We start from the raw sequence: 23,898 nt of genomic DNA, 5'->3' as shown, positions 1-23,898 counted from the left end.
TGGTTGATGTCCATAGAACCATAGAAACTACAGCACAGAAACAGGCCCTTTGGCCCTTCTTGGCTGTGCCGAACCTTCTGCCTAGTCCCACTGACCTGCACATGGACCATATCCCTCCATACACCTCCCATCCATGTATCTGTCCAATTTATTCTTAAATGTTAAAAAAGAACCCGCATTTACCACCTCGTCTGGCAGCTCATTCCATACTCCCACCACTCTCTGTGTGAAGAAGCCCCACCTAATGTTCCCTTTAAACTTTTCCACCCTCACCTTTAACCCATATCCTCTGGTTTTTTTCTCCCCTTGCCTCAGTGGAAAAAGCCTGCTTGCATTCACTCTATCTATACCCATCATAATTTTATATACCTCTATCAAATCTCCCCTCATTCTTCTACGCTCCAGGGAATAAAGTCCTAACCTATTCAACCTTTCTCTGTAACTGAGTTTCTCAAGTCCCGGCAACATCCTTGTAAACCTTCTCTGCACTCTTTCAACCTTATTTATATCCTTCCTGTAATTTGGTGACCAAAACTGAACACAGTACTCCAGATTCGGCCTCACCAATGCCTTATACAACCTCATCAGAACATTCCAGCTCTTATACTCAATACTTGGATTAATAAAGGCCAATGTACCAAAAGCTCTCTTTACGACCCTATCTACCTGTGACGACACTTTTAGGGAATTTTGTATCTGTATTCCCAGATCCCTTTGTTCCACTGCACTCCTCAGTGCCTTACCATTAACCCTGTATGTTCTACGTTGGTTTGTCCTTCCAACGTGCAATACCTCTCACTTGTCAGTATTAAACTCCATCTGCCATTTTTCAGCCCATTTTTCCAGCTGGTCCAAGTCCCTCTGCAGGCTCTGAAAACCTTCCTCACTGTCTACTACACCTCCAATCTTTGTATCATCAGCAAACTTGCTGATCCAATTTACCACATTATTATCCAGATCATTGATATAGATGACAAATAACAATGGACCCAGCACTGATCCCTGTGGCACACCGCTAGTCACAGGCCTCCACTCAGAGAAGCAATTCTCTATCACCACTCTCTGGCTTCTTCCATCGAGCCAATGTCTAATTCAATTTACCACCTCTCCATGTATACCTAGCGACTGAATTTTCCTAACTAACCTCCCATGCGGGACCTTGTCAAAGGCCTTACTGAAGTCCATGTAGACAATATCCACTGCCTTCCTTTCATCCACTTTCCTGGTAACCTCCTCGAAAAACTCCAACAGCTTGGTCAAACATGACCTACCATGCACAAAGCCATGTTGACTCTCCCTAATAAGCCCCCGTCTATCCAAATGCTTGTAGATTCTGTCTCTTAGTACTCCCTCCAATAACTTACCTACTACTGACGATAAACTCACCGGCCTATAATTTCCCGGATTACTTTTTGATCCTTTTTTAAACAACGGAACAACATGAGCCACTCTCTAATCCTCCGGCACTTCACCTGTAGACAGCGACATTTTAAATATTTCTGCCAGGGCCCCCGCAATTTCAACACTAGTCTCCTTCAAGGTCCGAGGGAACACTCTGTCAGGTCCCGGGGATTTATCCACTTTAATTTTCCTCAAGACAGCAAGCACCTCCTCCTTTTCAATCTGTACAGTTTCCATGGTCTCACTACTTGATTCCCTCAATTCCGTAGATTTCATACCAGCTTCCTTAGTAAATACAGACGCAAAAAACCTATTTAAGATCTCCCCCATTTCCTTTGGTTCCGCACAAAGCTGACCACTCTGATCTTCAAGAGGACCAATTTTATCCCTTACAATCCTTTTGCTCTTAATATACTTGTAAAAGCTCTTTGGATTATCCTTCACTTTGACTGCCAAGGCAACTTCATGTCTTCTTTTTGCCCTCCTGATTTCTTTCTTAAGTATTTTCTTGCACTTCTTATACTCCTCAAGCACCTGATTTACCCCCTGTTTCCTATACATTTCATACAACTCCCTCTTCTTCTTTATCAGAGTTGCAATATCCCTTGAGAACCAAGGTTCCTTATTCCTATTCAATTTGCCTTTAATCCTGACAGGAACATACAAACTCTGCACTCTCAAAATTTCACCTTTGAAGGCTTCCCACCTACCAATCACATCTTTGCCAGAGAACAACCTGTCCCAATCCACGCTTTTTAGATCCTTTCTCATTTCTTCAAATTTGGCCTTCTTCCAGTTCAGAACCTCAACCCTAGGACCAGATCTATCCTTGTCCAAGATCAAATTGAAACTAATGGTGTTATGATTACTGGAACCAAAGTGCTCCCCTACACAGACTTCTGTCACTTGCCCTAATTCGTTTCCTAACAGGAGATCCAATATTGCATCCCCTCTAGTTGGTCCCTCTATATACTGTTTTAGAAAACTTCCCTGAACACATTTTACAAATTCTAAACCATCTAGACCCCTAACAGTATGGGAGTCCCAATCAATGTATGGAAAATTAAAATCCCCTACCACCACAACTTTATGTTTCCTGCAGTTGCCTGCTATCTCTCTGCAGATTTGCTCTTCCAAGTCTCGTTGACTATTGGGTGGTCTGTAATACAATCCCACTAATGTGGCCATACCTTTCCTGTTTCTCAGCTCCACCCATAAGGACTCACTAGACAAGCCCTCTAATCTGTCCTGCCTGAGCACTGCTGTAATATTTTCCCTAACAAGCAATGCTACTCCCCCACCTTTCATTCCTCTGCCTCGATCACATCTGAAACATCGGAACCCTGGAATTGGAATATTAAGCTGCCAGTCCTGCCCCTCCTGTAGCCAAGTTTCACTAATTGCTACAACATCATAATTCCACGTGTCAATCCACGCCCTCAACTCATCCGCCTTCCCCGCAATACTCCTAGCATTGAAATATATACACCTCAGAAGATTTTTACCACCACTCACAACCTTTCTATCAGCGGATTTGCTTAAACTTTCAATGTCATTTATTTTCACCCCAGCCACACTGTCAGCTCTGGCACTCTGGTTCCCATCCCCCTGTAAATCTAATTTAAAGCCTCCCCAATAGCACTAACAAACCTCCCTGAAAGGATATTGGTTCCCCTGTAGTTCAAGTGTAACCCGTCTCTCTTGTACAGGTCCCACCTGCCCCAGAAGAGGTCCCAATGATCCTGAAATCTGAAACCCTGCCCCCTACACCAGTTCCTCAGCCGCTTGTTCCTCCTCCAGAGCATCCTATTCCTACTCTCACTGGCACCTAGCACAGGTAGCAATCCTGAGATTACAACCCTTGAGGTCCTGCTTTTCAACTTCCTACCAAGCTCTCTATACTCACTCTCCAGGACCTCTTCACTCTTCCTTGCTATGTCATGGGTACTGATGTGCACCACGACATCTGGCTGGTCACCCTCCCACTTCAGAATGTCATGCAATCGATCAGAGACATCCTTGACCCTGGCACCTGGGAGGCAACAAACCATCCTGGATTCTCTGTCACGACCACAGAACCTTCTATCTGCACCTCTAACTATCAAGTCTCCTATCACTACCGCTCTCTTCTTTTTCCCCCCTCCCTTCTGCCCTGCAGAGCCAGACTCAGTGCCAGAGATCCGGCTACTGCAGCTAGTCCCAGGTAAGTCATCCCCCCCAACAGTATCCAATGCGGTATACTTGTTGTTGAGGGGAACGGCCACAGGGGAACCCTGCTCTTTGGCACATTTCACTGTATATTTCGATGTGCATGTGATAAATAAATCTGAATCTGTTGTGAGGGATCTTCTCAAATGTTCATTGTGGCCTGATAGAATTAATTTTATTTACTTAGAGATTCAGCGCGATCAGACCCTTCTGGCTCAGTGAGCCGGGCCGCCCAGCAGCCCGTTGAATCCCAGGCTAATCACAGGACAGTTTGTAATGACCAATTAAACTACTGATTGGTAAAACTTTGGACTGTGGGAGGAAACTGGAGCACCCAGAGGAAACCCACATGGTCACGGGGAGAACGTACAAATTCCTTGCAAACGATGTTGGAATTGAACTCTGAAGTCCAGCTTCAGAGCTGTAATAGCGTTGTGCTGGCTACTCTACCATACAGCCCAGAAGATGCAGGAAAATGCGGAAAAAGACACTTCTGTGTTTTAGAATGGAATAGTGTTGGAACCAGTCTTGCATTGAGTGTTTATAAGAATGAAATAAAAACTGAAAATACTGTAGCTACTTAGCAGGTCGGGCAGCATCTGTGAAGAGAGGAATAAAAACAGCAGATAATGTTTCAGTTCCAAGAAAAGACCATCAACGTGAAGCAAGGACTAGAGGCCTGGACGTTAACTGTCTTGGGGTTGGAGGCCTATGTGTGTGAGTGTGAGGCCATGGGTGGGAAAGGGGTTTGTTTTGCTGTTGTTGTCTTGTTTTGTTCCGTTGTGTGTCCGTTGAATGAGTGGAAAAACCAACTTGAGGACTGCCTATATATAGAGCATAGAGCACTATAGCCGGACCTGCTGAGTTCCTTCAACATTTTGTGTGTGTGTATTACGTTATGTTACGTTACTCTGGATTTCTAGCAACTGCAGGATTTCTTGTGTTTATTATTTCCAGCATTTTTCTGTTTTTATTTTGGATTTCTAGGCTACAGAGTTGCTTTTTGATCTTTGTCTAGCAACCAGCTGCACCGTTAGAAAGGGCTTCAGGTTGGTTGTATGCTGTTCGTTCCTAACTGATGGCTTGCAGTGATAGCCGGAGCACTGCAGTGCATTCCTGTCGCCTGTTCTGGGGACGTGTTGGAACACTTGTACAATGGAGTTGTTAGAAGTGGGTGATACTTTATTCTTCAATGTTACATGAGAACATAACAGTACAGAGAAAGTTTACAAGGATGTTGCCGGGACTGGAGGACCTGAGTTCCAGGGAAGGGTTGAATAGGTCAGGACTTTGTTCCTCAGGATGCAGGAGATTGGAGAGGAAATTTGATAGAAGTGCACAAAGTTATGAGGGGTATAGATAAGGTTAATGCAAGCAGGCTTTTTCCACTGAGGTTGGGTGGGACTACAACCAGAGGTCATGGGTTAAGGGTGAAAGGCAAAAAGTTTAAGAGGAACATGACAGGAAACTTCTTCACTCTATAGGTACATTTAATGTCAGAGAAGTGTATACAATATACATCTTGAAATTCTTTTTCTTCGCAAACATCCACAGGAAAAGAGGAGCGCCCCAAAGAATGAATGACAGTTAAATGTTAGAACCCCAAAGCCCCCCACCCCAGCTCCCCCCCATGCATAAGCAGCAGCAAATCAACAACCCCACCTCTCCCACCAGCAAAAATAAAGCATGGGCACCCACCACGGAGCACTCAAGCGTGCAGCAAAGCATCAGCAAAGATAATAGACTTGCAGTACCCCAAAGACTACTCGTTCACCCGGTATTCGATATACCACAGGCTTTCTTTCTCCCTGAAAAGAGAAAAAGGTGTCCCCGTTTCTCAGCTCAGAGGGTTGTGAGAGTGTGGAATGAGCTGCCAGCGCAGGTGGTGCGTGTGAGTCGATTTCAATGCTGTAGAGTTTGGCATGGACTAGATGGGCCAAAGGGCCTGTTTCTGTGCTGTACTTTTCTTTGACTCCGTGTCTCTTAGCTGAGTGGGAAGCATCTTTACTCAGACGGTGGTGCAAGCATGGAACTAGCTGCCAGCCTAAGTGGTGAGATGCAGGTTCAGTTGCATCATTGAGGCCGAGTTTGGATAGGTACATGGATGGGTAGAGAATAGAGAGGGCTCTGATCTGGGTGCGGGTCGATGGGATGGTTCAGCACAGATCAGATGAACCAAGGTGCATGTTTCTGTGTTGTAGAGCTCTGTGACTATAAATACAGGCAGTCCCCAAGATAGATTTTGTATTCATTCAGAGGATGTGTGTTTCATGTGCTAAGCCAGCATTTAATTATCCTTCCCTAGTTCCTCTCGAAGATAGTGGTGAGCTGACTTCTTGAACCACTGTAGTCCTTGTGGTGTGGATATGGCCACAATACTGTTACGGAGAGATTTCCAGGATCTTGGCCCAGGAATAATGAAATGTTTCCAAGGCCGAATGGTGTTTTCCTCGAGTGGCAACTTCCAACCATGCTTCAGATTCAGAATCTGCTTCATTATTACTGACACACATCGTGAAATTTGTTTTGCGGCAGCAGGAGGAGCAATATTTGAAAAGATCGTGTTACAATAAGAAATAAGAAGTAAAATATAAATAAGTAGTGTGCATGGGCTTTATGAAATCTGATGGCAGAGGGAAAAAAAAAACACTTCCTAAAATGTTGAGTGTGTGCCTTCAGGTTCCTTGAGCTCCTCTCTGATGGCAGTGATGTGAAACAGGCATGTCCTGGATGGTGTGGGTCCTTAATGATAAATGCCGCCTTCATAGGGCATTGCCTATTCAAGTTGTCCTCTGGTGTGGTGGTTAGTTCCAATGTTGGAGCTGCCTTTAGTCCATGTTAGATTGAAGGTTGGAATGCCAACAAGAGCCTGTTGTCCAGTTGCAGTCACCTGACCAGCAGGCACTCATCAATAGGGCAGTGAATTCAAGAGATGCCACAGGAAGTGACTAGAACCTGCAGCCATAGTGAGCAGTGTAGATGTACTGTACTTGAGGAGAAGTTAGCTGAGTAGACCTAAGGGACAAAGTTGTTGCTTTCTGCTGAAATAGAGTGGGAAGGAATGCAACATATCCAGAGTAACTTGGAAGGAGCTGATGGCAGGGATGACAGCAGAGCAGCAATGGTGTGTGTTTCTGAGAGAAATGAGAAAGGTGAGATGTATTCCAAAAATGAAGAAATACTCAAATGGCAAAATAGTACAATCATGCCTGACAAGGGAAGTCAAAGCTAATGGAAAAGTAAAAGAGCAACAAAGCAAAAATTAGTGGGGGGAGAGAGAGGGTTCAGAAGGTTTTAAAAAGCTACAGACAACAACTAAAAGAATCGTTAGGAGGGAAAAGATGAAATACGAAAGCAAGCTAGCAAACAATATGAAAGCTTTTTCAAGTATTTAAAGAATAAAAGAGAGTGGATATAGGACTATTAGAAAATGAGGCTGGAGAAATAATAACGGTATTTTACATCAGTCTTCACTGTGGAAGACACTAGTAGTTTGCCAGATGTTTAAGGGTGTGAGGGAAGAGAAGTGAGTGTAGTTACCGTTACAAGGGAGAAGGTGCTGAAAAAGCTGAAACATCTAAAGTGACATTGGACCAGATGAACTGCACCCTAGGGTTCTGAAAGTGGTAGCGGTTCAGATTGTGGTGGCATTAGTAATGATCTTTCAAGAATCATTGGATTCTGGCATAGTTCCGGAGGACTGGAAAATTGCAAATGTCACTCCACTCTTTAAGAAAGGAGGGAGGCAGCAAAAGAAAATTGTAGCCCAGTTAGCCTGACCATAGTGGTTGGGAAGATATTGGAGTCAATTGTTAAGGATGACGTTATGGAGTACTTAGTAACACAGGACAAGATAGGCAAAGTCAGCGTGGTTTCCTTGAGAGAAGGTCTTTCCTGATGAAACTTTTGGAATTCTTTTGAGGAGATTACAAGCATCTTGATAAAGAGGATGCAGTGGATGTTGGATATTTGGTCTTTCAGAAGGCCTTTGACAAGGTGCCACACATGAGGCTGCTTACCAAGTTAAAAGCCCATGGTATTACAGAAAAGCTACTGACGTGGTTAGAGCATTGGCTTATTAGTAAGAGATAGCGAGCGGAAATAAAAGAATCTTTCTCTGATTAGCTGGCAGTGACTAGTGGTGTTCCACAGGGGTTGTTGTTGAGACTACTTCTTTTTATGCAGTATATCAATGATTTAGATGATGGAATAGAAAGCTTTGTTGCCAAGTTTGCAGATAATACGAAGATTGGTGGAGGGGCAGGTAATGTTGAGGAAACAGGTAGGCTGGAGAAGGACTTAGATTCGGAGAATGGGCAAGAAAGTGGCAAATTAAATCGTGTTGGTAAATGCATGGTCATGCACCTTGGTAAAAGAAATAAATGTGCAAACTATTTTCTAAACGGGGAAAAAATCCAAAAATCTGAGATACAGAGGGACTTGGGAGTCCTTGTGCAGGACACCCTAAAGGTTAACTTTCAGGTTGAGTCGGTGTTGAGGAAGGGAAATGCAATGTTAGCATTCATTTCAAGAGGTCTAGAAAACAAGAGCAGGTGTGACGCTGAGGCTTTATAAGGCACTGGTGAGGCCTCAACTTGAGTATTGTGAACAGTTTTTGAGCTCCTTATCTTAGAAAAGATTTGCTGGCATTGGAGAAGGTTCAGAGGAGGATCACAAGGATGATTCCAGAAATGAAAGTGTTATCATACGAGGAATGTTTAATGGCTCTGGGTCTGTACTCGCTGGAATTTAGAAGGATGGTGGGGGGTGGATCTCATTGAAACCTTTTGAATGTTGAAAATCCTAGACAGAGTAGATGTGGAAAGGATGTTTCCCACGGTGGGAGTGAATCTTGGACAGGAGGGCACTGCCTCAGGATAGAGGGGCGTACATTTAAAGCAGAGATGCAGGGAAATTTCTTTAGCCAGAGGGTGGTGAATTTGTGGAATTGTTACCACAGGCATTTGTGGAGCCCAGGTCATTGGATATATTTAACACGGAGATTGATAGGTTCTTGATTGGCCACGGCATCAAAGGTTACGGGGAGAAGGCCGTGATGTGGGGCTGGGAAGAGTAAAGAAAACGGATCAGCAATGATTCAATAGCGGAGCAGGCTTAATTGGTCCAATGGCCTAATTCTGCTCCCATGTCTTATGTTTGTAAGCATTTTCAATCTTGCCAGTGCCCTTCTGAAGCACCTTCATACTTGCCAACACCCCTTTTAGGCAGAGTATACCTTCCAGCACCCCCATAGCGTAAAAACATGAGAAAAATGATTTTGCTTTAAATTATTATTTGTCTTGGGAGACAGATAAGCGGATAACAGTCAGGAGAGGGAAGGGCAAGAGGCAGATGCTAGGGAGCACCCCTGTGGCTGTCCCCCTTAGCAATAAGTACTCTTGTTTGAGTACTGTTGGGGTGGCGGGGGGGACCTACCTGGGGGAAGTAACAGTGGCTGTGCCTCTGGCACAGAGTCTGGCCCTGGGGCTCAGGAGGGTACGGAAAGGAAGAGGATAGCAGCAGTGATAGGGGACTCTATAGTTAGGGAGTCAGACACGCGATCCTGTGGATGCAGGAAAGAAACACGGATGGTTGTTTGCCTCCCAGATGCCAGGGTCTGGGATGTTTCTGATCGTGTCCACGATATCCGGAAGTGGGAAGGAGAGCAGCCAGAGGTCGTGGTTAATATTGGTACCAGTGTCATAGGTAGCAAAAGGGAGGAGGTCCTGAAAACAGACTACAGGGAGCTAGAAGGGAAGTTGAGAAGCAGGACCTCAAATGTGGTAATTTCGGGATTACTGCCTGTGCCACGCGACAGTGTGTATAGGAATAGAATGAGATAGAGGATAAATGGTGGCTGAGGGATCGGAGCAGGGGGCAGGGATTCAGATTTCTGGATCACTGGGACCTCTTTTGGGGCAGGTGTGACCTGTACAAAAAGGACGGGTTGCACTTGAATCTGAGGGGGACCGATATCCTGGCAGGGAGGTTTGCTAAGGCTATTGGGGAGAGTTTAAACTAGAATTGCTGGGGGTGGGAACCAAACTGAAGAGACGGTGGAAAGAGCGGTTGGCTCACAAATTGAGAAAACTTGGAGACAGTGCGAGAAGGAGGATAGGCAGGTGATAAAGGAGGGATGCGCTCAGACCGATGGTTTGAGATGTGCCTATTTTAATGCAAGGAGTATTATGAGTAAAGCGGATGAGCTTAGAGCGTGGATCAGTACTTGGAGCTATGATGTTGCAGCCATTACAGAGACTTGGATGGCTCAGGGACAGGAATTGCTCCTTCAAGTGCCAGGCTTTAGATGTTTCAGAAAGTACAGGGAGGGAGGCAAAAGAGGTGGGGGCGTGGCACTGTTGATCAGAGGTAGTGTCACGGCTGCAGAAAAGGAGGAAGTCATGGAGGGATTGTCCACTGAGTCTCTGTTGGTGGAAGTTAGAAACGGGAAGGGGTCAATAACCCTACTGAGTGTTTTTATAGACCACCCAATAATAACAGGGATATTGAGGAGCAGATAAGGAGACAGATTCTGGAATTGTGCAATAAAAACAGGGTTGTCATGATGGGAGATTTTAATTTCCCCAATATTGATTGGTTTCTCCCTAGAGCGAGGGGATATGTAGATAAGCCTACAAGAGCAAAGGCTGTACTTGATCCAGTATTAGGAAATGAACTTGGTCAGGTGTCAGGTCTCTCAGTGGGAGAGCATTTTGGAGATAGTGATCACAATTCTATCTCCTTTACCATAGCATTGAAGAGGGATAGGAACAGACAAGTTAGGAAAGCGTTTAATTGGAGTAAGGGGAAATATGAAGCTGTCAGGCAGGAACTTGGGAACAGATGTTCTCAGGAAATGTACGGAAGAAATGTGACAAATGTTTAGGGATATTTGTCTGGCATTCTGCATAGGTACATTCCAATGAGACGGAAAGGATAGTAGGGTACAGGAACCGTGGTGTACAAAGGCTGTTGAAAATCTAGTCAAGAAGAAAAGAAAAGCTTACGAAGGTTCAAAAAACTAGGTAATGATAGAGCAACACTCACAACACGCTAGAGGAACTCAGCAGGTCGGGCAGCATCCATGGAAATGATTAGTCAACGTTTCGGGCCGGAACCCTTCATCAGGGCTCAACGTTCCGACCCGGAACATTGACTGATCGTTTCCATGGATGCTGCCTGACCCGCTGAGTTCCTCCAGCGTGTTGTGAGTGTTGCTTTGACCCCAGCATCTGCAGAGTATTTTATGCTTAGGTAATGATAGAGGTCTAGAAAATTATAAGGCTAGCAGGAAGGTGCTTAAGAATGAAATTAGGAGAGCCAGAAGGGGCCATGAGAAGGCCTTGGCGGGCAGGATTAAGGAAAACCCCAAGGTATTCTACAAGCACGTGAAGAGCAAGAGGATAAGATGTAAGCGAATAGAACCAAACAAGTGTGATAGTCAAAAAGTGTGTATAGAACTGGAGGAGATAGCAGAAGTACCTAATGAATACTTTGCTTCAGTATTCTCTACCTAACAGGACCTTGGTGATTGTAGGGATGACTTACAGTGGACTGAAAAGCTTGAGCATATAGGCATTAAGAAAAAGGATGTGCTGGAGCTTCTGGAAAGCATCAAATTGGATAAATCACCGGGATTGGATGAGATATACCCCAGGCTACTGTGGGAAGCGAGGGAGGAGATTGTAGAGCCTCTGGCAGTGATCTTTGCATCATCAATGAGGATGGGAGAGGTTCAGGAGGGTTGGGAAGTAGAGATAGCCCAGGAAATTATAGACCAGTGAGTCTTACTTAAGTGGTTGGTAAGTTGATTCTCTTCGTAATTTTTATAAATGACCTGGATGAGGAAGTGTGGGGGGGGGGGGGAATTAGTAAATTTGCTGATGACACAAAGGTTAGGGGTGTTGTGGATAGTGTGGAGGGCTGTGAGGGGTTACAGCTGGACATTGATAGGATGCAAAACTGGGCTGAGAAGTGGCAGATGGAGTTCAACCCAGATAAATGTGAGGTGGTTCATTTTGGTAGGTCAAATATGATGGCAGAATATAGTATTAATGGTAAGACTCTTGGCAGTGTGGAGGATCAGAGGGATCTGGCAGTCCGAATCCATAGGACACTCAAAGTTGCTGCGCATGTTGACTCTGCTCTGTGGTTAAGAAGGCATACGGTGCATTAGCCTTCATCTTGAGTTCAAGAGCCGAGAGGTAATATTGCAGCTATATAGGACCCTAGTCAGACCCCACTTGGAGTACTGTGCTCTGTCCATGTTGCCTCACTACAGGAAGGTTGTGGAAACCATAGAAAGGGTGCAGAGGAGATTTACAAGGATGTTGCCTGGATTGGGGAGCATGCCTTATGAGAATAGGTAGCATGAACTTGGCCTTTTTCCTTGGAGCGACAGAGGATGAGAGGTGACCTGATAGAGGTGTATGAGATGATGAGAGGCATTGATTGTGTGGATAGTCAGATGCTTTTTCCCAGGGCTGAAATGGCTAGCATGTGAGGGCACAGTTTTAAGGTGCTTGGAGGTAAGTACAGAGGAATTAAATTGAATTGAATTGACTTTATTTCGTACATCCTTCACATACATGAGGAGTAAACATCTTTATGTTATGTCTCCATCTAAATATGCAATGTGCAATTATAGTAATTTATAATAAATAGAACAGTCAATGTAACATAGAGTACACTCAAGTCAGCGCTAGTTCATCAGTCTGATGGCCTGGTGGAAGAAGCTGTCCCGGAGCCTGTTGGTCCTGGCTTTTATGTTGCGGTACTATTTCCCGGATGGTAGCAGCTAGAATAGATTGTGGCTGGGATGGCTTGGGTCCCCAAGGATCCTACGGGACCTTTTTACACACCTGTCCTTGTAACTGTCCTGAATCATGGGAAGTTCATATCTACAAATGTGCTGGGCTGTCTGCACCACTCTCTGCAGAGTCCTGCAATTAAGGGAGGTACAGTTCCCATACCAGGCAGTGATGCAGCCAGTCAGGATGCTCTCAATTGTGCCCCTGCAGAAAGTTCTTAGGATTTGGTGGCCCATATCAAACTTCCTCAACCATTTGAGGTGAAAATGGTGCTGTTGTGCCTTTTTCACCACACAGCTGGTGTGTACAGACCACGTGAGGTCCTCAGTGATGTGGATGCCGAGGAATTTGAAGCTGTTTACCCTCTCACCCCAGATCCATTGATGTCAATAAGGGTTAGCCCGTCTCCATTCCTCCTGTAATCCACAACCAGCTCCTTTGTTTTTGCGACATTGAGGGAGAGGTTATTTTCTTGACACCACTGTGTCAGGGTGATGACTTCTTCCCTGTAGGCCACCTCATTATTGTTTTGAGATAAGGCCAATCAATGTAGTGTTGTCAGCAAATTTAATTAGCAGATTGGAGCTGTGGTGATACAGTCATTGGTAAGTTTTTTGATGCAGAGTGGTCAGCACGTGGAATGGGCTGCCAGCGACAGTGGTGGAGGCAATAGGGTCCTTTAAGGGACTCCTGGATAGGTACATGGAGCTTAGAAAAATAGAGAGCTATGGGTAACCCTAGGTAATTTCTAAAGTAAGTACATGTTCCGCACAGCATTGTGGGCCGAAGGACCTGTATTGTGCTGTAGATTTTCCATGTTTCTCTGTTTTAAACCTCACTTCCATGTACCGGTGCTCAGTACAGTAGCTTCAATATCAATGTGAACCTTAAGCTTGATGGTCTTTAGCAAGAGTTGAAATAACTGGTTCAAGTTGTGACTACAAAAGTCTTAAGTCCCTACACGTAACAATGTCCAAGCAGTTTCTGTTTTTTCTGGGTATGTGGTTCACTGCACTGAAGCCTTTTTCAACAAGGTAGGAAGATGGAAGTGCAATGAAGAATGGTTTGGCTCTTCTCCAAAGACCAGGGAACTTTGTATGAAAGTGTAGCCACATATCACAAAACCTGACATTTTTTAAAAGCATTTTTGCTTCTTCATCGTTCTAAATTTCGATAATTTCATCTTGCAAGCTGTCTTCGTGTTCTTCCACCTTGCAAAGAAAAGGTGTTAAATACTCAGTCTGGAATTTCCAGATTGTTCAAATCCTTGAATTGTTCTTCAGTGACTTTAGGTGTAAGCAGTACTCTTGCAAATCATCATCTGTGAAAGAGAGTGCCATACTTTCCAGAGAAACTGATGGAAAACCAATGTTTTGCTTAAATATTTCCCATATTCCGATAAAAGTGGACACTGCACTTCTTAAGTTGATTTTCTCACTCTACCGTTTCATATTAAAATGTTCATTTTGCTATACAGATCGGCTAGGTATGCCACATCTCCATGTAGAAATTCAATCTTGTTTTCCAAGCCCTTGTCAACTTTGAGCAAAGATTCAACCATAGTGTCAAAAAGATCAAAGAAATGTTTTAAGCAGCAAACCTTTGACAGCCATCACACTTCAGTGTGAAGAAGCAAGCGTTCCAACTTTTCATCATTATCGTGGCATAACAGGTGAACTATTCTGCTACTTAAACAATGAGCTTCAATTTTGTTCAGAGCAGATACTGCAAGAGTCACGCTTGAAAAAGGTCACTGACTGATGTAATCGGCTGTAAGATGTTGACTATGAATTACACTGCAAACTGCAGTGCAAATTACACTGCAAACAGACTTGGAAATTTTTTTCATAAGTGCCACTAAACCAGCATGGTGACCTGTCATGTATGGTGCTCCATCTTTTGCACAAGAAATCATGTTCCTAATCAGAATACTTTATCCTCAATATATATTTTGAAGTCGTCATAGATTAATTCTCCATTGACACTTTTTAACTTTTTGCAAAAGAGAATCACTTCATAAACTTTTCCGTTTTTGATAAGCCTCCATTAGCAATACCTTGTCTCACATAGTTGACTCATCCTGTTGTATCCCAAATTCTGCTTTTTGTAGCTCTGCATAGTTGATACTCAATATTTTTACTCATTTCGTCAATATGACAAGTCAAGGGGAACTGTTGGGCACCCTGGTTGCTAATTTATGCATCCCCAATAATGTCTGTTCGGTTGGTAAGCTGGGATGAGGTTGCCGAGTTTCAGACATGTTGTGATGACGAGTGATCACTGTTTGCAGAGCTATGGTTCTCGCTGTGTTCCAGTGCCTCATTTTTTTGTTTGGAACTACCTGCTCTACTAATGGTCAGTCAGGTCTTGTGCCTCAAGTTAGGGTGCCATCTACTGCCTCTCAGCACCCCCCCCCCCCCCAAGAATCTTGAATGCCCCAACAACTTCTATTTCCCCTAATGCCCCTGTTGGGAATCACTGGGTTAGGTTAGACACTAGAATTCCACAAATAATTGGATACCCAATCAGTAAATCCTTCAATCTGCAGAACTGCATTCATACGCCTGTAATCGTTGCTCTGTTGAGAAAGTATCAAAGGGTTCTCCCTGTTCCTGGTTGTATATAAACAGCTGGTGCCGGTCAGCAGATTCAATCTGAGATGCCTTGCAATCTGCTGTAGTGCAGCTTATTGGAGGTCTATATGGTTCGGTTCATTTCTCTTACCATTACTGATGGCATACAATACAATTTAAATTTTTTCTGTTCTATTTTATCTGACCAAGGCAGCTCAATATTGAGTGTTAACATAGGTGCATACACTAGATGGCCACTTTATTAGGTACCGCTTATAAGTAAACTGCCCACTGAGTGTACGCTCATGATCTTCTGCTGTAGCCATCCACTTCAAGGTTCAACATGTGCATGTAGAGATGTTCTCCTACACTGTTGTAATGTGGTTACCTGAGTTACTGACACCTTCCTGTCAGCTTGAACCAGTCTCGCCGTCTCCTCTGACCTCTCTCATTAACAAGGTGCGTTCGCCCACAGAACTGCTACTCATTGGATGTTTTTTTGTTTTACACCATTTTCTATAAACTCTAGACTGTTGTGTAGGAAAATTGCAGGAAATTAGTTGTTTCTGAAGTAATCAAACCACCCAGTGTTCCATAGTTAAAGTCACTTAGATCACATTTCTTCCCCACTCTGATGTTTGGTCTGAACAACAACTGAACCTCTTGACATGTCTGCATGCTTTTGTGTATCGAGTTGCTGCCACATGATTGACTGCTTAGATATTTGCCTTAACGAGCAGGTGTACGTAATAAATTAGCCACTGAGAGTAGAGGGGCCGCTGAGCGCTGATTGTCTGCCTCGGATTGAGGGCAAGTTTTGCAAGCATGGTAGAAAATGCAGCAGGGTTGGAACTGGGGGAAGAGACGAGTTCAGGGGACCATAATGGTGGAGAAAGGTAGAATGTCAATCATCTCCATTACTTGCCTGGAAATGTCACCGGGGATTGGGGCAGCTTTATTTGTTCAGTCTCAGTCGAATTGAACTGTTGCTGTTTCATGCATCAACTTAATCTCGTCATATAAATCAAAGTAAATGTATTATCAAAGTACGTATATGTTACTATGTGTACTACCTTGAGATTTATTTTCTCGCAGACGTTCACAGTAGAACAGAGAAATACAATGGAATCAATGAAAAACTACACACAAAGACTGACAAACAATTAATGTGCAAAAGAAGACGAACTGTGCAAATGTAAAAATAATAATAAATCAGTAAATAATATGAGAATTTGAGTTGTAGAGTCCTTGAAAATAAGTCTTTAAGTTTACATAAGTGTTTATATTTTAATACTTCAGGAATTTGTTGTGGTGTGTTGGTTAGGGTGCAACATAGAAATACAGAAAATAGGTGCAGGAGAAGGCCATTCGGCCCTTCGAGCCTGCACCACCATTCAGTATGATCATGGCTGATCATCCAACTCAGAACCCTGTACCTGCCTTCTCTCCATACCCCCTGATCCCTTTAGTCACCAGGGCCATATCTAACCCCCTCTGAAATATAGCCAATGAACTGGCCTCAACTGTTTCCTGTGGCAGTATCAAAACTGTATCAAAAACATGTATCAAAAACACCAACATTTAATAATTATAAAGAATTATACTGTATAAAAATAGAGTTAGAGGTTAAAGTGCAGATATGGAATAAAGTGTGTATAAATACACAGATACCAGCATGTATTTACAATGTAAACAGCATTAAAAAGTGGTTTAAAGCGTTTACAGTGCTGGGATGGGGGGAGGTGGTTATAGATAGATGGGGGGGGTAGTGAAGAGGTAGCTGAAGAGATTGTGGAGGCATTAGTAATGATCTTTCAAGAATTACTAGATTCTGGAATGGTTCCGGAGAACTGGAACATTGCAAATGTCTCTCCACTCTTCAAAGCGGGAAGGAGGCAGAAGAAAGGAAATTATAGGCAGGAGAATGGAGTTGAAAGAGATAATAAATTGCTGTGATGAAATGGTAAAGTGAGCTTAATAGGCTGAATGGCCTAATTCTGTACCTATGTCTTATGGTCTATGGTCGATGGTCTTATTACCTTCCTGGAGGTAGAAATGTTTAAGATGGGGTGAAGTTTTTGCTTTCCAGAAGGGAGCCTTTGGAACAGGCAGTTTGCAGGGTGAGTAGTGTCTGCAACAGTTGCCCTGCTCACTTCTTCATCCTGGACACATACAAGTGACGGTAGACTGCAGCCAGTGACCATTTCTACTGACCTGCTGATAACAAGTGGCTGAAAGTGCTTAGCAGTGTAATGCAGTGACGGGGATAGTCGATGGAGGAGGGTGCACGTCAGTGCGTTATGGATGACGCCCGGCATTCGGTATTAAGTTTGGACTCGGGGTCTGAATTTTAGTTTCAACAATCAGCATTTTTGGCATCATCTCCCAATTTCATGTCTCACTCACTTATACAACTGGGGGATAGCCAACAATTCTAACAAACAACAGTACTTCATTGATGAAAGGAACCTGCATCGTGCTGCAGTACCTTCCTCTGCAGGGACACTTTTTACAAGTTCAGCATTAAACGAATATGGTGACAACATCAAACAGTTTGTCATGGGCTGCAGTGAAGCTCTGTCCATCTCACATTTAATTCTGGATCAACTCAGCGCGGTAGCGTAGCGGTTAACACGACACTATTAAAGCACCAGTGATGCAGTTTAAATTCTACCGCTAACTGTAAGGAATTTGTACATTTTCCCTGTGAACTCTGGTGTCCTCCCACATTCTAAAGGCGTATGGGTTAGCAGGTTAATTGGTCACGTGGGTGCAATTGGATGGTGCAGGCTCATTGGGCTGGAAGGTTCAGAGTCAGAATCAGGTTTAATATCACTGGCATATGTTGTGAAATTAGTTGTTATGCAGCAACAGTACAATGCAATACATAATAACAGAAAAATGTGAATTACAGTAAGTATATTAAATTAAGTAAGTCTTGCAAAGATGAAAATAAAACAGTAGTGAGGTAGTGTTCATGAGTTCAATGTCCATTTAGGAATTAGATGGCAGAGGGGAAGAAGCTGTTCCTGAATTGCTGAGTGTGTGCCTTCAGGTCTCTGTACCTCCTCCCTGATGGTAGCAATGAGAAGAAGGCATGGTCTGGGTGATGGGGGTCCTTAATGATGGATGCTGCCTTTCTGAGGCATTGCTCCTTGAAGATGTCCTGGATACTATGGCAGCAAGTGTTCAAGATGGAGCTGATTAATTTCACAGCTCTCTGCAGCTTCTTTCGATCCTGTGCCACCTCCCTCCATACCAGACAGTGATGCAACCTGTTAGAATGCTCTCCATGGTACATCTGTAGAAATTTGTGTCTTTGGTGACAAACCAAATCACCTCAAACTTCCGAATGAAATATAGCCACTGTTGTGCCTTCTTTGTAGCTGCATTGATATGTTGGGCCCAGGAGAGATCCTAAGAGATATTGATACACAGGAACTTGAAGTTGCTCACTCTTTCCACTTCTGAATCCTTTATGAGGACTGGTGTGTGTTCCCTCATCTTACCCTTTCTGAAGTCCACAATCTCTGAATTTAAAAAAATGCCGAAAAAACTTGGCAGGTCAGGCAGCATGTGTGGATAGAGAATCAGTTAATGTACAGGTCTGTGACTCTTCATTATGATTTTTTTAATGTGATGACTGTGCTCAGCCACACCAATCCTCTATTTATCTCCAAATAAACAAGTAAATAAAACAAGGAGCTGATTTCAGAATGTGATTGATTGCCTGCGTCTTCAACCTCAGGACCCATTGTTATTTGAATTGGACCCAGCAAGTAAGTGCAATTGCAAAGAAAGCAAGGCAGTGCCTCTATTTCCTTAGGTGTCTGCGGAGATTCAGCATGACTTCTGAAACTTTGACAAACTATTATAGACGTGTAGTGGAGAGTGTATTGTCTGTCTGCATCACGGCCTGGTTTGGAAACACCAATGCCCTTGAATGGAAAATCCTACAAAAGGTAGTGGATTTGGCCCTGTATGTCACAGATAAAACCCTCCCAACCACTGAGCACATCTAAATGAAACACTGTCACAGGAAAGCAGCATCCATTATTAGAAATCCTCACCACCCAAGCCATGCTCTTTTCTTGCTACTGTCATCAGATAGATGGTACAGGAGCCTCAGGACTCACACCACCAGGTTCAAGAACAGTTACTACCCCTCAACCATCAGGCTGTTGAATAAAAGGGGATAACTACCCTCACTTGCCCCATCACCGAAATGTTCCTACAACCAATGATCTCACTTTAAGGGCTCTTTATCTTATTATCACATGCTCTTGTTATTTATTGCTATTTATTTATATTTGCATTAGCACAGTTTGTTGACTTCTGTACTCTGGCTGATCTGTCAATGATCCTGTTATAGTTACCCTTCTATTGATTTACTGAGTATGCCCACAGGACAGTGAATCTCGGTTGTGTATGGTGACAGAGATGTACTTTGGTTATAAAATTTACTTTGAACTTTAAATTCTACCGGAGTTCCAACTCTTGCATGGCGAACTGGTTTAATTTGCTATCGGTGTGGGTTAGGTGGAGAGCTCCTCACTAGTCTAGAGTTCCCTGACAAAGTTCTTAGCAGAGGAATAAACTTTGGCACAGTGCTGTGTTCAGCCGATAAGTGCCGTCAAACATTCATATGGATATTTCTCAGCTTGTAAAAACAAGTGCTCAGTTCTATTACTTCCAATAAATGTCCATTTGGTTTTATTGGCACGTTGGCCTTCACAAATCAAAGTATTGAGTATGGGAGCTGGAATGTTATGTTGAAGTTGTACAAGATGTTGGCAAGACCTAATTTGAGTACCGTGTCAGTTCTGGTCACCTGCCTACAGGAAAGATATCAAGAAAGTTGGAAGAGTACAGAAGAAAATGTTCAAGGATGTCACCTGGACTTGAGGACCAGAGTTGAATAGGATGAATCGGGTAGGACTTTATTGCCTGGATGGTGGGAGAATGAAAGGAGACCTTATAGAGGTGTACAACATTATGAGGGGTATAGATAGGTTAAATACAAGCACTGAGGTTGAGACGAGAGTTAGAGACCATAGGTTAAGAGTTAAAGGTGAAATATTTAAGGGGCACCTGAGGGGGATCTGTACTCAGAGGCAGTTTTGAGAGTGGAGCCAACTGCCAGTGGAAATGGTAGATGTGTGCTCGATTGCAACACTTAAGAGAAATTTGGATGGGAGGTATATGGAGGGCTATGGTCCAGGTGAGGATTGATGGCACTAGACAAAATAATAGCGCGCCATGGACTAGGCAGGCCAAAAGGCCTGTTCTGTGGCACAGTGCTTTATGACTATATTTTGCATACTAGCAAACTGGCTGATTGTGGACATTTCAAATATTTATTTAGTTCTCTATCCAAGTCCGTTGTGTTTTGTATTGAGCTGTAGCACTGCACAGTGGGAGTCTTTGTTCCTCCCATCCCCTCTTCCCAAATTGGGCTGAGGGTCCAGGGACAATTACTGCAAGTCTAGCAGGAATGGGCCGCATCAGCTATATCTCATCAGATCGTGGCCAGCAGCATCACTGCCAGGTTCCACGCGGCTGCTCACTGGCGCGATCACTTTTTATTTTTAAAACCGGGTTGTCTTCCAAATCGGCCTCAGCAAAGGTGGCTATTTTGGGGTGAGTGCATGAGGTTCGTATGCTGAGCATGTGTTGCTGGGCCCAGGGCCTGGTGCACCATAAAAACAGCTTAACACACTGAGCGCTTGATTGTGAGACCTCCCCCCCCACCACTTCCCTGTGTGGCTGTCACACCAAGGCAGTATTCTGTGGCATTTAAAATTTATCACTTGGTGACTTCCATTGGCTCGTTTCCCAATTTGCACCTACTGAGATCATCTTGTTTTGTGCCACCCAGTACACCACTATCCCCACTACCTCCACCACACTCTAAATCATTTCTGTCGATGCGCCGCAGAAAGCATTCTGTCCGGATGCCTACCAGCTCGACGTGGCAACTCACCGCAAGAAACCGCTGGATCTTGCGGCCACGGCTCAGTACGTCACAGAAATCAGCCCTCCCCTCCATGTCTATACTTTACGCAGCCAGCATAATCAAAGACCCTCCCCACCCTGGATATTCTCCCCTCTCCCCTCTCCTATCGGGCAAAAGACACAAAAGCCTGAAAGCGTGTCCGCCAGGCTCAGGGACAGCTTCTATCCCACCTGGTTATCAGACTCTTGCAAGGACTTCTTGTACGATGAGGTGGACTCTTGGTCTCACTGTCTACCTTGTTATGATCTTGAGCTTTTAAATGTATTTCCAGCATTCTGGGACCTCCAACTACTTTTCTTGCTGGTTGGTGGGGGTGTTGGTCTAAAGCAGGGTTTCCCAACCTCTTTTAATGCCATGGGCCCCTACCATTAACCGAGGGGTCTGTGGACCCCAGCTTGGGAACTCCTGGTCTGAAGGTAAGATCCCGCGTAATAACAATTCACACTTGTCTATCAACTGCAACCTGACTTTTTTAAAAAAAGGTTAGGAGAGGTAGAGAGCAATGTTCTAGCTGAGGAACAATGCCTCTTTCAAGCCAGAACTACCTCAGTCGCTGCCCTGAGTAATGGATTTTCTTACAAGGCTACCAAGTTTAGCTCTTCAGTTGCTCAAGCACTTGGAAGGTAATTGTTTGTCTGTGGTAAAATGAGGTCCTATGTCCTATGGTCTTTTGGTCGTACGGAGGGAGTGGAGTGAGGGGAGCTGCCCGTAGTAGTTACCAGGCCCATTCACAGATGGTGATGCAAGGTCATTGGCCGGAAATGTTAACTCGTTTCCTGTCTTCACAGTTGCTGACTGCTAGGCTAAATATTTTTAGAGTCATAGAGTCACAGAAAAGTACACCACAGAAACAGGCCCTTCGGCCCATCTAGTCCATGCTGAACCACTTAAACTGCCTACTCCCATCGACTTGCATTGGGACTATAACCCTCCATACCCTGCCTTCCATATGCCCATCCAAACTCTTCTTAAACATTGAAATTGAGTTTGCATGCACTACTTGTGCTGGCAGCTCGTTCCACATTCTCCTGTATTTTCTCTTCTAATTATTTTGTGTCTGCAGTCCCTGTGATTTCACTGTGTTCAACCTCTGTTTTTGTTACTGTGTAGTGCACAGCAAGCATTCCTGACTGGCTTCAGCGTTGTATCCCTGTTGGATATTGTGGGGAGAGAAGAGAAGGCATGCTGGCCTTCTTCAGCCAGAGCACAGAGTATAAAAGTTGAAAGGTTGTACTACAGTTGTACAAGACATTAGTGAGGCCACAGTTGTGTTCAGTTTTGGTCACCCTGTCTTGGGAAATACATGGTTAAACTGGAAAGAGTGTAGTGAAGATTTAGAATAAGAGATTGTGTCACTAGTACTCCGTGAGTAATGCTGACATCTGTGCTGTTTATGTTACATTGCTCTGTGGATTGGCACTTGTTTTGGGTTGCAAAGCATGATGGGATAGATTTCTGGAGGTTTCGCCAACTGGTCCACCTGCCTCCAGTTGTCCCGCCCCATGTTTTGTGACCAATCAGAATACAGTTAGCTGTGGCACCTGACTGGCCGAAACGGGCAGCCCGAAGGTTTTAACACCCGGCTCTCCAGCCAGATATTTCCATTAGTAGGAGAGTCGAGGATCTCAGGGTAAAGGGAGGAGGAATTTTTTAGGCAGAAGGTGGGAATCTACCTTCATTGCCACTGAGGGCAGTGGAGGTCACGTCACGGTGTGTAAGGCAGTGGTTCATGATTGGTAAGGGAGGGTCAAAGGTTACAGGAAGAATGGGGTTGGAAAATAAGTCAACCGTGATTGGATGGTGGTGCTGACTTGATGAACCAATTGGGTTAATTCGCTCCTATTTCTTCTGTCTTATTGAGTTACAGAGAGAGGTTGAACAGGGTAGGACTTTATTCCTTGGAGCACAGAGGATCTTATAGAGATGTATAAAATCGTGAGGGGCATAGATAAGGTGAATGCACTCAATCTTTTTCCCAGGGTTGGGGAAACAACACCAGAGGACTCAGGGTTAAGGTGAGAGGGGAAGATTTAAGAAGAACTTGAGGGGAAACTTTTTTTACATAAATGATGGCATCTGTGTGGAATGAGCTGCAAGAGGAAGTGGTTGAAGCAGGTATAGTAAGAGCTTATAAAAGAAAGTTGGACAGGTATGTGGATAGGAAAGGCTAAGAAGGTCATGGGCCAAGTACTAGATAATGGGTCTAGCTTGGATGATGTATCTTGGTCAGCATGGGCCAGTTGGGCCTGTGTGACTCCATAATTCCCTCCTGACTTTAGGCTCGTGTTGTTCAACCACCTCACTTGCGAGGAAGCAGCTATTGCTGCCTTCACATTCTGTCAGACCCAATGGACACTGTGAATGTGGGTGGAGTCTTTCCTGTAAAAAAGCAGCTGATTGGCTTCCTGCCTCGACTCCTGGGAGCCTGTCTCTTGGCTTGCTACAGCCAGCACACTGGGAAGGAAGCCACAGGCTTTTCTTGTGCCTGGAATTAATACCCAATTTCACATGTTTTCCCGGCATAATCTACCCTCAGGGGTTTTTATTTAAACAGCTGATTGGTCATTAAATTGAGAACGAGTAATTCTGTTTAAAGTCTTGATGGCTGACATTTACCTCTGTCCGGGGTGCCTTTTACCCTTTTGAGTGACTTCTTGTATTTTCAAGGTTCTGGGATGTATTCTGTTGAAAACAAAAACGTCTGTTTTTCTCTCCTGTCAAACACCGTTCCATCTGCTGATTTCACATGATGTGATCCTGGCTGACTACAAACTGCATTTAGGCCAGATTGTGAGAAGCTCTTTGGGTTTGCTATTAATACCATTTTGGTCAGCTTGCGCTGAGGATTTTAATTGCCTTCTGGAATGATTTATACCGCTTCCCTCTGCCA

General features: G+C 44.1%; 1 protein-coding gene across 8 annotated transcripts in view; it reads left to right on the top strand.

Annotated features, from left to right (window-relative positions):
- The window catches only part of zhx3b (zinc fingers and homeoboxes 3b), a 128,511-nt gene that overhangs the window by 23,013 nt on the left and 81,600 nt on the right, over positions 1-23,898 (top strand). The gene's annotated exons all lie outside the window — the stretch shown is intronic.

This window comes from Mobula birostris, chromosome 2, assembly GCF_030028105.1.
Source record: "Mobula birostris isolate sMobBir1 chromosome 2, sMobBir1.hap1, whole genome shotgun sequence".
NCBI lineage: Eukaryota > Metazoa > Chordata > Chondrichthyes > Myliobatiformes > Myliobatidae > Mobula > Mobula birostris.
Note: the sequence above shows the minus strand (reverse complement) of the source record. Positions and strands in the feature narration are given on the sequence as shown.